Below are 12,351 nucleotides of genomic sequence, written 5' to 3' on the forward strand. Positions count from 1 at the left end.
ATAGAGGTTGTAAATAGAAGCTTGGGTAATTTGCTGAGATGTTTAGTTGGGAATAAACTGAGTAATTGGGAGATGGTATTGGCACAAGCTGAATTTGCATATAATACTTCTGTGAATAGGAGTACAGGGAAGACACCTTTTGAGATTGTTACTGAAATGCATCCTAGAGGTATATTAGATTTGAGAGATGTTGTTGGTGAAGGAAAAAAAAGCCCTACATGAGAAGAATTTGCTGATTTTATGGAGTCCTTGCATAAAGAAGTGAAGTTGAGGTTGGAACAAAGTAATCAGAAGTATAAGGAGAATGCTGATCAGTCTAGAAGAAACCATGATTTTCAAGTTGGTGATGAGGTGATGGTTCATCTAAAGAAAGGAAGATTCCCAGTTGGAACATATAGCAAGCTGAAGATGAAGAAATTTGGACCTTGTAAGATCCTGAAGAAGTTTGATAGTGCTAATGCTTATGAAGTTGAGTTACCTGATGACATGGATATATCTCCTATATTTAACATTGCTGATTTGTATAAGTATCATGAGTCAGAGGATGAAGTTGTTATGCCAGATGATTATCCTAAGAAACAGATTGAGGAAGTTGAACAAATATTGGATCAGAGAGTTGGCAAGAGTACAAGAGGAAAAGATTACTATGAATATTTGGTGAAGTGGAAGAACAGACCTATTGAAGACACTTCATGGATCTCTCAATTTGAGTTGAATTCAGCTCAGGTTGGGACATCTCAATGATTCAGGAGAATCATTTCTTCCAACCTTGGTTGTCTAATGCAGGAGCATCCTGGGTTGCCTTGTTATCTTGCTCATTTTCTCATTTTGCAGTTGGTGCCGAGTTACTGTTGCACTCTTCAGGTGCCGAGTTACTGTAGCACTCTTCAAGTGCCGAGTTCCTGTCGCACTCTTATGGTGTCGAGTTCCTATCGCACTCTTCAGGTGCCGAGATCCTATCACACTCTTCAGGTGTCGAGCTTCGATCGCACTCTTTAGGTGCCGAACTCCTGTCGTACTCTTCAAGTGCTGAGTTCCTGTCGCACTCTTCAGGTGCTGAGTTACTGTAGCACTCTTCAGGTGTCGAGTTACTGTAGCACTCTTCAGGTGCCGAGTTATTGTAACATTCCTTCAGGTGCCGAGTTACCCAGTGTATGCCAAGTGCCAATATTTGGACATGATTTCTACGAGCTGACTTGCGAGAATTATTTCATTTGTGACATTTAATTTAAGATCTTTTTTTGGGATGAGTCCAAACCGTTGTTGGGTTGGCCCTCCTCTTATGCAATGTTCTAGAATGTTCTGTAGGCCATTTTGGCAAGTATAAATAGAGAGTTTAGGCTTAGAAGCTAAGTAAGTTTTTGAGAAGAAAAAAAGTTTTGGCCGGGAGCAGAATTGAAAGTGCGAATTTGCTATTGGATCTTTGAATGTGAATGTATGTAACTGGCCGTAACCCAGAAGGCCTCACAGCTGGGCAGGATGAAAATATTTTGATGAATCAATAGAATTATTTCCCTCTTCTCCTCCTTTTGTTGATGTCCACTTGTGTTTTCTTTCGTTGTATTAACTCTTGCAGGGTGGTTTGGATAGCTGGGTGAGCCTTTGGCCCTAGTTCCTCACCTTTACCTGCGTCATAATGTGAAGAGACATATCTCTTTAGAAGAATATGCATCTTCTCATTATTCAACAACATTTATTAACACCTCTTAAAAATTTCTTAAGGTAATCTTCATATTAATTAGATCCCTTGATTAATAGTCAATTATATCATCTTTAGTTGCCAAATATCTTTGTATGATGGTTTAAACCTTTTCTTGTGGTTTGATAGGTTATTATGACAGTTGATATGATTTTAAATGTTGACAACATAGCTCTTTGATGATTCATGCTAAATCTATTTTCTCTTGATAACTCATCTTTTGTTTTAATTTTGAAGGGAAATGAGAACATCACATAAATCTATCTGCTATAAGTATGCACATCTAGTATACCAAGAATTCTTGAATAGCTTCTAATAATAAAATACAAGTACATACTACTATACCATAAAAGAGGAAACAAATATAGTTAATTTTCCATAATCAAAACCTTCAAGGAAAGTGATTGCAGTTTGTAGATCGTACAAATTTCAACAACATTATGACCTATAGAATTAATATTCTAGAAGCATAAAACTAGAAGAATGAGACAGAATAGAACACAAGATATCCATGGGGAAAACTTTCCAAGTAAAACCCCACCCTCCAAAACATCTAACTAGTGTATTATTCAGTATTAGGGTGAGTGCACCAAGATGATGTACAGAAAGTGGGGGTATAAGTGGACACCTTTTTCCTAAAATTAGGTAAACCTAAACTTCAATGAGACATTTGAGGGTCATCCACTGAAAATGACAAGATGTATAAAATATATGAATTGTAGTACTCTGAATCTACTTTCTAAACTACTAGAGCTTTTACAAATTGGATAAGATTGGTGGGTCAAACCCTCCACACACAGAAAAATGTCCTTGATTTTTTTAGAAAACATAACATAGTTGTTTTTGTGTGTAGCACAAAAGACCATGTTATGGGCCCGTTTGGCTGCAGGAATAGGAATAGCTATTTTGGAATAGAAAATGGGGTTACATATTCTTATTCTATATTTGGTTTAGCCAATATTTGATGGGAATTTGTGGACCCCAAAATTTATGTTTTCTAAAATAAATAAAAGTGGAATAGGAATACGTATTCCAATAACACCTATTTTGGTGGAATTGTAAAACCCCATTTTTGAGCCAAAATTGAAATATGTATTCCTATTTTGCTTCGTATTCCAAATCCAATTTGGTGCATCCAAACAAAGAATTCAAAATTTTAAGAATTTACATATGCCTATTCCGCTTATATTCCTGTTGCCAAACGGGCCCTATATTTAGTATCTTGCATATCCCTTTGGTAGGATGATATTTAAGAGTCATCTAGAAGTTGTGTATTTTTTTGAAATTTTATGATGAGTATTTTTTTAATTATGAATTATTGAATTGACTACATCCTAAAATTTTGGTACATGTTCATGTGTTGAGCATAACTTGCATCAAATAATTGAAAATAATTTTTTTAAAGCATATAGAATCAAGTGTAGAATAGTAATATATAATTTATTTTGAATTTTGTTAAGTATATAAAAAGTTATAAAAAAAATGGTAGACATATGTATGTGAGGAATGTCAAGGTATTGGTAAAAGTAATTAAAGTTTGATTGTTAATATTGTCCAAAAATAGAAAAAATTATATGGTTAGAAACCTAAGAAGATGTTTGATATTATGGTAGTAGTTTTAGAGATATCCACTTCACCATTAGAAAACTTGATGAAGGTAAAGACAAGAATTCATCTTAGAAGATGAAAAAACATCTGGAAATAAATGGAGGGAAAATAGTCTCCCAAGCCTTTGGGTCATTTCCCTATGCTATCACCAAGCCATAACCTGACCAGGTTTCTAGGATTCAAATAACCTAATCAGGTTATGAAATGAAAAAGTGCATTGAAAACCTGATCAGGTTATGCAAAACCTGATTAGGTTTTGAAGAACTAAAAGTAGGCTCTACTCCAAAGGCCATAACTTTCACATACAGAGTCCAATTGACTCCACTCAAAATGTGTTGGAAAGATATTGAAGAGATCTATAAGATGATGTAGATAAATTAGTCCTACTTCATCAAAATTTTATTTTCCGTCAATTTGAATTAAGAATAATCTAAAAATAAGTAGTCATTATTTTCCAAATGCATAATCAATAGGTAAACATGAATGCTAACATAGTGTTAATTCTCTCAAAAACACATACACACAATCACTCACTCACTAAATAAATCCTAAGATATGTCTCTTACTTTTCCTAATCTCTCACATTCTTTAACTAACTCCTAACCTCTCTCTCTCTCTCTCTCTCTCTCTCTCTCTCTCTCTCTCTCTCTCTCGTTACCCTTAAGTATTGTCTCTCATTGAGTAATCCCTAAGCCCCCTCTCTCACACTAACCCCTAAACTCTCTCTCTCTCTCTCTCTCTCTCTCTCTCTCTCTCTCTCTCTCTCTCTCTCTCTCTCTCTCTCTCTCCTATGTCCCTCTCTATCCATCACTTCATCTCTATCTCACTCTCTTTTATCCTATCCCCTCCCCCTCTTCCTACCCCTTACACTCTCCATCTCTATCTCACTCTCTTTTATCCTATCCCCTCTCCCTTTTCCTATCCTTATAATTCTGATTACCATGTTCCAACTTCAACTTCACTTACTCATGCAAAGACTTCATAAAACCAACAAATATATTTTCCTTGTATTTGTTTGAGTTTGACTATTCCTTCAACAAGAGTTGTTCTATATCCTAATTTTGTAATGCTTCTATTGACTAAGTTGATAAACCACACAACTTGATTAAGATATAGATTGTAGAAAGTAAACCCTTACCACCTAAGAAAATTAAACCTACTCAAAAAATATAATAAAGCTAAAAAATTTTTTGTTATGAATGATGTCTTATAAATTAAGGATCTCAAAGGCATCGTAGAGAAACATAAACCCTTTTTTGATAATCCAAGATCCTCTAAAGAAAGGAACTATTAGCATGGTTTTCCATTAATATCAATGGAGATAAAAGAAAAATGTTACATAACTATATTGTAGATCATTCCTATAGTTTGTCAAATATTTTATTGAGTGAAAGAGTAAAGGACTGAATGGAAAGTAAAAGGTTAAGGTAAGATTAAGACATGAATCAGGTATTTATGAAAAGAATTCTTGTTGTTGAGTAGTGAGTTAAGGATTTTTATTGGTGCTTCATCAATTTCTTGAACAAATCCATTGGTACTAAGACTAGAATATATGTTAAATCACATAAATGACATGGGGTCAGGTGGGGGGTTAGCCATAGTTTTTTATTAGAGTAGTTGACTTGATGTGTTGTTTGAAACAAGTTTTTTTATCCTCTCATCATGGTGATAGGAGTAGAGAAATGTGCAAAAATAACTTTTAATATAAATAACTTACTTTTGGATGTTAATTTAATATTAATTGATAGAGTCATTTTTATGCCTAAGTTTGGTATTCAATGTTTAATGTATGTAGCAATGAATTATAATATTTATTAGAGTGAAACTCAATAGTGTTCCTTATTAAAGTGAATCTAGACCTTGTGATGGATCAAGATGCATGGAATGAGTATCTTCAAAGTATATCAAAGAATTGGGAGCTTCTTCATAGTTTCTTATTCTATGGTTCTCATAGGACATTTGGTCCATAGGCCATTTTGTTCTTTTTGTAAATTTTGGTCTTGTTATTTTATGAAATTTTTTGATGATGTGCAGTAGATTAGGCTATAGGTTAGATTTTTATAGTTATATCATGTTTTATTATCATTTTGACATATACATTAGATTTTGCATTCTATTTCTTTGGGGTTTATTTTTATGATGGTTATAATCTTTATAGTGCTAACCTAGGCATACAGATTAGTAGAACTTATATAGTTAATCATATTAATATTTTGATATTGATTTTAGATAGCTTAGATCGAAGGGATGGGCTTTGTAAGACATTATTTTTAGATTATATTTTGGATGTAATTTTTAGTAGGGTAGTGTTTCTACTTGTAGTTTTTTGAGGTTAGAATTTCTTTGGTATTTGTGATCCGTTATGTTGTTTGTGGAAGTATCCTTGTCAAGGATCAATGACCTTTCCTTTCTTAAAACAAATAAGATTGATGAGTTGTAAAGCTCAATTTAGAATGAACAATATCAATATGCATTTATTTATTTTTATCAATAGTTGATGATGTCAATAGCATGGATTATGTTTGTATTCCTTATTGATTGGTAGGTTGATCATTCTAATGATGTTTGTGTCAAGATCCTTGAAATCACTCTTAGTTTCGTAAGATTACATACACATGAGAGATGGTTTATACTACAACACATTGCTTAGTATACTATTATATTTATAGTGTTTAAATCATTAGTCGAGAATCTAGCACGCAAATAAAAATGTAGTTATCTTTACAACAAAACCTTCAACCAAAGAAAAATTTAATTGAAGATGTTTTCCAATTTTGAAGTTGCCATCATTATTTTTTAAATAGTAGAATACCCCATATTTAGTTCTTACTATTGCAGGATCACTCAAATATTATTTTTAGTTTTCTTTTGAATACTATACATGTGCTTTATAGAATTTTGGAAAGAGACAATATTAAACATGTTTGATTATTAACCTCTTATCTCTTTTGTTATTTCTATGTGAATACGAAATCTTCTTATTTGGATATTAATTTCTAACTCTGTATGAGGTACCAACATTAGATATGTTTCACTTTCACCCTTTGTGCACCTTTAGAAAAACAACATTTTTAAAAAGTCATATAAGAGTAGAAATCAAATTAGATACATTTTTTGGCTCAATATTTCAACTAGAGGAGAATCTCTAGGAAGCATTGAAATTTTATTATCTTCCGAATTTTCTCCTATATATTAACATTTTTTTTTGTATATAATTATATTTTTATTAAATTATTAAATTTTATGCATGATATGTTATGCTTGGTTTCTTAACAAATTCAAGGGCCAAGTCTACAAATAGATATGTGATTAAATCTTGTCAAATATTACTATATGTATCACAAAGTAAAGGATAGGCACTGAAAAAGAAATCTTGAGATCAGTTATTCTTTATTAATGAATCGGTCCATCCATCCTTAAGAACAACAAATCACTCTCAAAATTAAATTAAAAAAATTATCACCCAATTTATATGCTTTTAATCCTAGTTCATAAAATTAAAATAATTTATTTATTATTTTGTAAAAATTGTTTATCTTACAAATTATTAAATTTTTCTTTTTAAAATTTATTTACAAATACATTTTATGTAAAATAATAACAAAGTTCAACTTTGAATTTTGGGTCAAATTTATTTCAATTAGTAGTGATTAATAAGAAACTCTTTCAGGTGAGAATGAATAGTTTACTTGATATTCATTATATCTAGATGACGCTCTTAAAGATGATGCATTGAACCTTCTAGATGTTCCCCATCCCAATACCTCAACCAAGTACATTTAACTATTAAATGTTGTCGATAATAAAATATTTTTATTCTTTTTGATAAATCTTTTAAAAAGTTGTAATGAAGAAATTTTCTAATATAAAGATCTAGAAATAAACATCCTAAAACATTTTAAATGTCACACATTAAATAATCATTATATTTATACATTTTTAAAAAAGAGAAAACTATTAATTATTTTCTAATATTGATAGCAAAGACAAATACTTTCAATAGAAAAAGAAAAATTTAACTGTGATTTACTGTATATCTTAACAATTCTAGCACAAAACTAACTCTAAATCTTTATATTTCTAAAACAAAGTTTTAAAATTTATAAGCCCGGACAATAGTGATACGCTCTTCTCTTTGGCTCTTATCCTAATTTTTCTATAAAGAACAACGGTTTTCTACCACAACAAAAATATTACCTCCTAATAACACATAAATTATTTAAGAAAAGATATGGGCATTTCATAATAGAAGAGCGAAGCTCCTTTACCGAGTCTGAAACAATAGGACCATTATCTGGTCGATGCCCTTATTCGCCGTCATTTTTTCTATTAAAGCCCGTAAAACCCTTTCAACTCTGAGCACTTTCGAGAGACTTGCTGCAGAAGTTTTAATGGCAAAAAAACAGTTATATTTTATTGTATTGCTTTTGTTAGTGACAGAGAAATGACTTGGATTGCTGGTTGAACGGCCTACAGATGCCTCACCAGCATTGTCTCAACAACATTACTACACACAGGATAATTACTTCAAAATCAATCACAGCAATCTACAATATAGAAACGGTTCAGCAATCTACAATATAGAATACGTGTAAATGAACCGAATTCTGAATGTAGTGTCACTCAATCAGCAAATGTTATACCAAAGCAAAAAATGGGAGGGCAAAGAATTGGGCGGGAGACATTCAAATTTAAAGTCAAATCAACCCCACCAGTAACTGTGGCCATGGAGAGTGGGGAGTTAAAGAGGAGTCAAACTAACTACAGCCGTAACTGTGGCAATAGAGAAGAGGGTTAGAGGGGGGACGGAAACCTGACGACAAATATAACGGAAGCAGAATTGGTAGTGGGGCCCGCACCGATCACTCCAAGCAGTCAAAGCTTCGAGTGTGCCGGTTAAGCCCGGCCTGAAATTCCTATTTCAATATTTGATTATTCATTCAGGGTTCGTTTAGTTTCTTGAAGATGATAGGAATTGGCTTTTTCGAAAATCGGGATTTGAAAATTTGTGCGTTTGTTTCAAAATTTGCAAAATGGAATTAGCATACGGGACTTCCAATTTCGCCTCAAACTCAGGTTTTCCAACTTCCTAAAAAAAGTAGGAATTGAAAATCAAAACCTGATTTTGTTTTTTAAGGAGTGTAAAAACAATAGATTGAACTACTTTTTGAAATTTGTCTTCAACTCCAAGCTTACGCATAAAAATGTGTCTTCACGAACAAACAGTTTCAGTAAAATCTCAAAAATCAGAACAAAGGTATATAAAACCTTAATTTGACTAAACCAAAGTTTGTAGAAATTCGGATTTTTTTAATTCCACGAACCAAACAGACTGTCAATGAAACAGATGGCATTCAGGTTTACCCATATCTTTCAGTCCATGATCAGTTACCTTCTGGGACGGAGATCAATATAGAATACCAACTGGAGGGAAAGAAACGGAAAGTGAGTTTATCTGACAATGCAATCACCCCTCATTTCGTGTCACTACCCTTTGAATCGGCTGTTGTTACAATTGATGACATCTTTCAGCTGCGAGAACCCCAAATGTTTCTTTGTGAGGACAAAATAACGAGCCCTGATTTTTATCATATCTTTCCCTTAGAGGATGAGCTCATAACTTTTTATGACGGGTCAGAGCAAATGGGTGAGCCTTATCATGAAGAAGATCCTCAGGCTATCAATGATATATGCGTGCCGCCAACCAAGGATTTCCTGTCCTGTGAGGAAACCCTGAATTTGGAAGGAGCTGAGCGCTTAACTGTATGCGCTGATGAGGAGGAAGAGAAGGGGATGGAATTGGTTCAACTTCTGCAAGAGTGTGGAGAAATGATAGAAGAGGGGAAATATGATGAGGCTGCTGAACTGGTGAGAAGATGCAAATGTTTGTCTTGTCAGATGGGAAATGCCACACAGAGGCTTGGCTTTTATGTCTCCGCCGCTCTGGAGGAGAGAATCGAACTCCAGACTCTCGGCATGAAAAATAACTCAGCTAAGCCAATTCGAGATTTTATCTCCAATATTGACATTGAAATCGACAGAAATGAGTTCTGTGATCTGCTTGCTTATCTAACAGAGCTCTGCCCTATGTCAAAGTGATACAGTTCACGTCTGTGCAGGCAATCATAGACGTCGTAGGGAACGCCGAGAAGATTCATGTAATTGAACTTGGGATGCGAACTGGGTCGCAATGGACCGTATTAATGGAGTACCTGGCACACGGATCTTTATCACCTTCTTTGCCTGCGCTTGAGGTTCTCAAGACACTACTACATAGTGAGTCATTTTAAGACGTTTTTTAAAGACAAAATTATTATCGTTTTAACTTTGCCTTCATTTTCTTTTTTATTTATGTTTTAATTTTAAATTATTATTTTTTGTCTCACATAACGCTAAGTCTGAGCGGGAAATTTATTTCATCGAAAGATGAAAAAAAGTTGAAGCGGCAAACTAATTTCATCCTGCCCAGAAAGATACACGACAGAAAAAAATGTGTAGGAGCCAGTCATGAAAAGTGTGCGGATAGATTGGATGTTGCAGATTTTGATGATTTCTTTGCTACATGGAAATTTGGGTTTTGAAAAGGCCTATGGATAGACAAGGCTCCGCTTTCGGCTGTTCATGCATTTTCCGTACATCTCAATTTAGGGGATTTTTAAAATCCAGGAGGGTTTTCAAATCGTAAACATGGTGGAGATCTAGATTTGGTCAGAGTGAGAAGGGTGATATTGCAGGGCCGAAAGTGGATAAAACCAAAGTTGATAATCCTAATTTCATTGCTTCAGCACAGAATAATAAATTTGTTAGCTCAACCTAATTTTTTGAAGATGGATTTGGGGAATAATGGTGGGTTGGGGGAAAACGTCAGGAGAAAGAGAATTCATGCGGAGGTATCTCTTTTGGGATAAAATCATCTTGGTTCTAACATTCACAAGCAGATCCACTGTAAGTAGTTTTGAATTCTATACCCCCAGGTTTTGTCTTCCTTAATTTAGATATGCGCATAGGCTTGTAAAAAGCCTTTCTTTTTGTTTGGGACAAGTCTGTTATTTGCTTATCTATGGAAGCATCATTTTCACCCTGCCCTGTTCAGAACACGTTGTCTCTACAACATGTTTGGTTTGTACTTCCCCAGTTGTGACTAGAGCGTCCAGATCTGGATATTTTGCCTAAGATCAGAGGATCAGAGAATTCTTGTTAGGCACTGTAAATTTGATTTTTTCATAAATTGATAATTATTTTACCATTCAGATCTGTGTGCTAAGAGATCCTAATTTTAGCCTTTAAGGACCCTGCGTTGGAAATATGTAGGCCTCCAAATCTGGATTTTTTTGCCTAAGAACAGAGAATCCCTGTTAGACACTGTAAATTTGATTTTTTCTTAAATTGATAATTATTTTATCATTTAGATCTGTGTGCTAAGAGACCCTTATGCTGGCATCTAAAGACCTTGCGTTGGAAATATGGAGTTCTCTAGATCTGGATATTTTTCCTAAGAACACAGAATCCCTATTGATAATTATTTTTTCATTTAGATTTGTGTGCTAAGAGACCCTAATGTTGCCCTCTAAGGACCATGCATTGGAAATATGGAGGCCTCCAGATTTGGATATTTTGCCTACGAACAGAGAATCCCTGTTAGGCACTATAAGTTTGATTTTTTCTTAAATTGATAATTATTTTATCATTCAAATCTGTGTGCTAAGAGACCCTAATGCTGGCCTCTAAGGACCCTGTGTTGGAAATATGTAGGTCTCCAGATCTCGATATTTTGCCTAAGAATAGAGAATCCCTAGAAGGCATTGTAAATTTGGTTTTCTCTTAAATTTATAATTATTTATGTGCTTAGAGACCCTAATGTTGGCCTCTAAAGAACCTACTTTGGAAATTTGTAGGTGGTGTTTGATGTCAAGGAATAGCACAAGATTCATATAGGTTTTGTAGATCTAAGAATATCATGGATCATGGGAATTCATTTTTTGTTTTCTAATGTGCATACCCTAATACTAACAAAGATATTATTTTTACTAAATCTTCTTCTAAATAAACAAAATGTATATGCCCTTATGCATATATTATTTAAATTAGCTATATCACACACTCAATTAAACAGGAGTTGGGTTTCTTTTCTTATTGCGATTGTTGTTATGTTTTAATCACAGATTCTTGAGACAAAGACTTGAAATGTTAGGTGGGTGGGAGGTAATTTGTAATTGGGGGTTTACCAGAAAAACCCTAGGCCTATCTGCACTTTCTCTATGTTTCCTCCCACCCCTATGAGGATTTCTTATGATGTCTTACCCCAGCAAAGTACTGGATGCTTCCCTGAGCCTCTTGTGCAAGAATCTAATTGGTTGGGTGAGCAATAAATAGATGTCTAGCTCAAGCCATTGAACCAAGGACAAATTGATCAACATCAAACAATTTTTCCAATTCCAACTGTTTAGGTTGATCCAACTCCCTACTGTTGAGGTTGATTCAGAGTAGTATAAGTAGGAGACACGTGTGCGAAATAGGAAAAATTATTTATGTTGTATTTACATCTTCCTTCTTACCAAGGCATATTATTTATTGATTTTAAATTTCAATTATTATCAGTTTCTTTTTGTTTCTAGATTCAACGGTGTGTGATTTTGGAACATCAATATTTCGAATCACACCTTGTGATAGTTAATTAGGATGAGTAAGAGATTTGTAAAGAGAAAAAAATGCACCCAATTGAATCTAAAAGCAAAGAGATATGACTCATAGTTGACCACAGAATTGTAGTCTATTTGATTTTAATTATGCTTTTTAAATTTTCCAAACAAAATTACTAGTTGAGCTCACCATATCATATTTTACTATACATTTATTCTCAAAGGATAGTGACATGGAGTTGATAGCCATTTTTTTGTTATCGATACCTTGCACATGCATTTGCTATGATTTTTAGACAATGGATTTGTCAAGATGGAGGGCTAATGTTATTCATGTTACAACAACCACTAACAAAGTGGTATGTTGTTTAGAATATTGACACTTTCTATTTGAACACAGAATCA

The sequence above is a fragment of the Cupressus sempervirens genome, chromosome 4 (assembly GCF_028749045.1).
Source record: "Cupressus sempervirens isolate cs-2001-9-10 chromosome 4, ASM2874904v1, whole genome shotgun sequence".
Lineage (NCBI taxonomy): Eukaryota > Viridiplantae > Streptophyta > Pinopsida > Cupressales > Cupressaceae > Cupressus > Cupressus sempervirens.